Genomic DNA, 6,393 nt, shown 5'->3' on the forward strand with positions numbered 1-6,393 from the left:
AAAAGAAACGTAGCAAGAAGATCAGTAAAATAATCCATGTGACTTCAAGGGTTCAACCGTAATTTTACGAAGCTAGGAGAATACTTTTTGTATGCAAAGAAAACAAAAATAGCTACTTTATTTAACAACTCGTCATCTTCGCGTCACCCTAGCGCCATTTTGGAGCGTATCCATTGAACGCAAACAGCGTACGCTATTCTGTGTCAGATGCATCACGCGGATACGCTGTTTACGTCGTTTACGCTTTGATTTGAATGAAAACAGCGTATCCGTGTGACGCAGCTGACACGAACGAACGAAGCTTTTACGGGTTTAGAACGACATTTGGGTAAGTGATTAATGATAAAGTTTTCATTTTGGGGTTGAGTAACCCTTTAACTCGTTAAGTATTTTCTGCTGTTCCATAAACGTCTATGTAGTGGGTTTTCACTGTTCCACGAGGTAAGAATAGACAGCGGTCTGAAACTACACGCTGACCGCCGCGTCTGACGTTAGTGCTGGCTAACGCTAATCAGGTCAGATTCTCACACGAAGTCCATGTGAGATCGATATTAATGGGGCTTATCCGTTTCGTCTCGCTGTCGCTTCGAGCGTAAATGGGCACGAAATCTGTAGATTTTTTTTGTCCACAAAATGTTGAGAAGCAGTTTAGATGCATTGTCAGCTACTCGCAGTGTAATTTTTCATGGTTTTGAGTCAGCAGGTTTAAGTGAGAACTTTAAGCTTGAATCGTGGACGATTTGTGCTAATAATTTATTTATTTTAGTAATTAATGTGTCTTGAAGAGTTTAAAGCTCAAATCTGGTCTTTTCACGCGCATTGAATGCAAAGGAAGAGTAAGCTGAATTTGTATTTTGTTTGTTGTTATTCATACACTGCCTACCAAGACTGCACTCATTTGATGAGAAATGCAGTTAAACAGTGCTATTGTAAAATATCATTACAATTTAAAATATCTGTTTTCTTTTTCAACATAATTTATACCTATATAAATCAGAAATAAATTATAAGTTATAGCAGTAATTATTACGAAGAAACATTTATCAGTGTTGAAAACAGTTGTGCTACTGCTTAATGTTGTGTGAAAAATTATATTTTTGTGATAAACTGTGATGCATTTTGTCAGTATTCTTTGAATACAAAATAATAATAATAACAATAATAGAAAAAAGTCCAAAATCTTATGTAACATTGTTAAATACTGTCATTTGTGATAATGTCTGCTGAATAAAGGAATCTAAAAAAATTAACTTAACCCAAACCTAATAGTTATGAATCAGTTTCACAAAAACATGAAGCTGCGTAACTGTTTTCAGCACTGATAATAACATGACACTGACAAACGAAGTAATTACCTACAATAATTCAGTTTGCCATCACCAAAATAAACTCAATTTAAAAATATTTAAAAAATAGAAAGTAAATTTAAGTTGTAATAATAATACACAATATTACTGTTTTTGCTGATTTTATCAAATAAATGCAGCGTTGGTGAGCAAAAAATATTTTTTTGTAGTTTCCTTAAATGTTGGTAATTATTGCTACGGTGTCCTTTATTTTGTGTAGATGTGGTTGACATCCATGCATTATATCTCTGATGTAATGTGTCGTCTGTGTCTTGATATATTTTTCACAGGGCTCCAGACAAAAAACAGTGAGTAAGGAGCCATTGGCTCCTATAAAAAGCAAACTTAGGCACCAGATTATTTTTTTTAATTGCCACAAAATAAATGTTCTATTTATTTATTTTAACACTTTAACATTTCAGTCATACAGTCATGTTTATGTCTCATCCTTTCTTGAATTTATCAGCATTTTAATCCAGTAAACCAGGTAGATATCCTGGAAACTAAGGTTCACTTAAAGTGGGAACTAAACGTCTTTTTCCAACTTGAAAACTATATACAGTCACAAGGTTTTGTTTATTACTCAGAATCTGTGCCAATATTATGGACCATAAGCATCACTTTGCTAGTGAGTGTAGTTTGGGTTCCTTCTTAATACATCCTGTAAATGTTGTCATATGTCTTTCACATATCCGTCGTTTTTTCTTCATTAGTAAAATGCAATAGGAGGTGTTGAATTTTGTCTTTATTTTCTTGCATTCTTTCTTATCATGTAACAGGGAAGTAAAAATATTAATATGCAATAGTGCATAAATGATTATTCTGAGGTAAATGTATTGTTACATGGCATTGTTTACAAGCTATACACATTTTCCACAGTTTGAAACACTGAATGAGTCATGAGACATTTCAGTACATTGTGCTTTAGGCTCTCTTACAATATAGCCAAACTTTTTGATGTTAATTCATGTTTATTTCATACTATAATAGTAAAGAGAAGGAAGTAATGGGTTCACTTAACGCCTGAGGTGCAGTCGCTCATGCCGCATTAAAGAGTGCCAAAACCGTATTTATTGTTTGAATTTTGTTAATAATTTGGCATAATTATAAAGCTGATACTTCAGCAAAAACTTCACTCGCAAATTAATATTGTGGTCGCAAATGTGACCATTTTAGTTGCAGTCTGGAGCCCTGTTTCACCTATTAATTATATTTGTGCCTGGATATACATTTAAAAATTTGCATTTAACATATTTTGACAGACAAATATTACATTTTTATATTAAGTATAAAAAGCATAGACCTGTGTTTTAATGTTAACTGTCCCTTTTGTGTGCTGTCAGACATTCATTTGTTAACTTTTTCTTCCTTTGTTTAGACTGATCATTGAGCTTCATCTCCTGAGCAATTCTTAAGGTTTGTTGCATTATTTGGTTATAGTACATTTAAAGGTGCACTGTGCAGGATGATGAAAATATAAAATCTTGTACTGTAATCGGAGAACTGATTGTTTTCAAAGAAGGTAAATGGGAAAGTTGCCAGTAGTTGTAATGTATAGTGTCAAGAGATTTTAAGAAGTTATGCCTGACATTTCACTTTTCTTTTCACATTACAGCATTTCGAGCACTTCAAACTCTCCACTGCACATTTTCAGGTATGTTTTTTGATATGGCTAAAATATGAACATGTGACAAAGCAATATTAATAAGATGCTAATGAGTTACTGATGCACTATATATAGGGTTGGGTATCGAAAATCGATTCCGATTCCAGAATCGGATACTTAAGGTCAGGAATCGGATACTTCTTGTGAAATTAAAATTTTGATTCTTTATTTATGTGCGGTTCTTTTTTTTTTTTCATCTGTGAGGACCCGACCTAGCGATCTGCCAGGACCTTGCTCGCTAATCTAAGCGCATAGCGCTCCACAGAATGGCTACACTTGCGATCGGAAGTCGAAAAAGCAAAGTATAATATTTGTGATAAGCTAAACATGTTGCAATAGATGTGTCACCACCAATATGACAAAGCATTTTATTTTAACAAACACGATTCAAATACTAACGTGATTCTGCTCCTAAAATTACAATGATTCATCTGTTTGATTCCTCAGCCTTTCTTCCGTGCAGCATATGATCATACTAGTGTGATTTGAACATTCAAATCTGCGTTCGTGCTGCCGCTGACCTAAAGAGAGCCACTGTCGTGTAGGCTATATGAATGATGTATATGAACAGTTTCACAGTCTTTTCAACCACACAGTTTTTCTGTGTTACAAACATTCAAATAATCACAGTTCTGGGATAAAAGTTTATAGTCTGGATATAAACTCTGATATGTACGGTAGAGATCAAAGTAGAGTAAATCATCATTTTGAAAGTTAATTTGACATTCCAAGTAATGTTAAAGATTTATAGATTACGACGGTATGCCAGTAGATGGCGAAAGGGTGCTGTTAATAATTTATTTGTCTTTGATCATTCATTCAAAAACACTGATTCATCCAGTAATGAACCAAGTAAATCTTGAGTGAATCACTGAATCATTCACCTATAAACTAGGCCTACATGTGATTTTTGTTTAGTAGTCTAATGGTTTTTTTTTCTTCAGAATCATAAGAGAACCACAACTTTCAAAAAAACAACAACAACAACAACCCAATTTATCCAGAATCACACAGCTCTATTTTGCAAACAGCTCTTAAGTGAATCTTGTTTTTATGTTGCCTGTTGATTTATGTTCATGGTATTCAGCTGCAACTAAATGTTTAGCAAAAACAAACAAAACAAAAAAAAAAAAACAGAATAAATGTGCTTGATATCTTTTATTCACATTGGAATCGAACCTGGGAATCGAAAAGAATCAGAATAGGAATTGATAAAATTCTAACGATACCCAACCCTAACTATATAGCACTTCAGAACCTGTGACTAGCATGTGATATCCTGTGATGTTACCACACAGTAGATGAAAAAACAAAAACAAGATTACAATGTTTTAAAATATTACTCTACATGAAAGACTTGGGGTGGGGGGTGGGTGTTATAGCCATGGACTGCCTTGGAAGTTGCATACTTTCTGAATAGATACTTATTATGAGTAAGTAATAGTTTTGTGATCATTACAAAATAGTCTAATGTGTGGTATCCGATTCTGCTTATCGATTCTGATTCTTAACGATTCCTAATTTAGATTACAATAACATAAAAAAGTTAAGTCCAAAATTTTATTCTGTATTTTTACAAAGCTTTCTTTTGCAGCTGAATAACATGGGCAAAAATCTGCAGTCTACAGAAAACTTGGGGCATAAGAGGAACTTTTGCTAAGAGGATCTTTTTTTTATGGTTCTAACAAAAAAATACCACAGCAAAAACAACTAGACTAATATAAATTTCAAACATTAAATTGTTAAGGACAAGTAAACAGTCAGTAATAAAATAGGAATAAATAAATAAATTAGCAATAGCATAAATAAACTTAACAAACTGCAGGTACAGAAATTGAAATTAAGTTTAAAAACACTGCATAGTTTTCTTTTCATAAATAAAATCTAAATTAATCCTCATTAAAGTTGTGAAAGATATTCAGTCAAAATCAGTGAATGATTTTTTTGTTCTTAGATTAATATTAATGACAGGCAGCATGTTTATTAGGCTGCTGTCTCTCTCTCTGAGAACGGACACAGGCTGGGAACAAGCACTGGGACCGCTGTTCACTGTGCTCGCGCTTCAGATGTGTGCACTGCACACAAACAGCGTGCAGAAACATAATTTGTTGAATAACCAATCAGAAAAAAAATGCTTTATTAGGGGGCAGTCATGGTTAAAGAGTCTGACTTGTAACTCAAAGGTTGTGGGTTCGAGTCTCAGGTCTGGCAGGGATTGTAGATGGGTGGAGTGAATATCCAGCACTAAATAATTAATACCATAGTGAGGTGAGACCCGAACCGCACTGAAGAACATTTCACGGTGTGTGTTTGTTCACTGTTCACTACTGTAATTAAATGTAGGTGAAATTTGCACAAATTCTTATAGGTCAGAAATTTATTTATCCTTATTTTTAATTGTGTGTTTGTTTTTGTTTTGCAGAAAATCTATTCAGAGCACGACCTGCATTTTTCTCTGCAGCTGAACGCCTGGTTAGTGTGCAAAATGCCTAAATGATGCTGTCTTTTTTTTTCAATATGATTATCATTATAGTTGCCTAATATGTCTTTCTTTTCCAGGTTTTGGATTTTCTCCAAGCAGCAGTTCTTCTGTATTGTTCTTCCACCCACCCTCCCCAAACCCGCCCCCCAACCTCCCCCCTCCCCCAACCCCCCACAACCCTCCACCCCACCAAAAAACAAAAAAACAAAAAAAAAAAAAAAAGTTCATTCATTTTAATACTAAGTTCACAATTTGTGTTCAAATACTACTGTTCTTTTAAAAGTTCATTCCTTTTAATACTAGGTTAATAATTTGTGTTTCATCTGCTATTGTTCTTTTCTTTGGAAAAAAAGTTTGTTCCTATTAATACTAGATTCATAATTTGTTTTATCTGCTACTGTTCTTTTTATTCAAAAAAACAAAAAAAAAACAAAAACAAAAAAAAAATTAGCTGTATTTGTAAGTTGTTCTTTTCTTGTCAATTAACTAACTTGTTTTTTTTTCTTGAGAATACTTTGCAGGTTGTATCGCTTCATTATTTTGTGAAGTAAGTGACTATTATTTGAAAATATTCTGTATAAAAAATATTATTGAATACATCACATTTTGATTGTAGCATTAAAACCATTTTACAGTCATTTTTAATCAGAGATCTGTTCAAACTCATAATGAAGCAAAGGTGACAGTTGTTTGCTAAACACTTATTTAAGAGATCATGTGAAATCAGCTGCTTATTATTATTGAAAACCAAACAGAACAAATGATTAGGACATTAAACTTGGTTCACTTAGTCCCATTTAGGTATAAAAAGGGTTGAGTATTACGTAATTTAACTAAATTAACTAATGTGGAGTATGTTTGAAAATTAGGCTCTGGTTTGTTTACACACATGCAGCATG

At 33.3% G+C, this 6,393-nt stretch overlaps 1 long non-coding RNA gene across 1 annotated transcript; it reads left to right on the top strand.

The window, feature by feature from the left end:
- Positions 1–238: 238 nt before the first annotated feature.
- LOC127159711 (uncharacterized) lies at positions 239–5,469 on the top strand. The gene is made up of 4 exons (XR_007826527.1): positions 239–328; positions 2,725–2,762; positions 2,962–3,000; positions 5,435–5,469. It is a non-coding gene; the product is annotated as an uncharacterized LOC127159711 (long non-coding RNA).
- The last annotated feature ends 924 nt before the right edge of the window (positions 5,470–6,393 follow it).

The sequence above is a fragment of the Labeo rohita genome, unplaced genomic scaffold (genome assembly GCF_022985175.1).
Source record: "Labeo rohita strain BAU-BD-2019 unplaced genomic scaffold, IGBB_LRoh.1.0 scaffold_2440, whole genome shotgun sequence".
Taxonomy (NCBI): domain Eukaryota; kingdom Metazoa; phylum Chordata; class Actinopteri; order Cypriniformes; family Cyprinidae; genus Labeo; species Labeo rohita.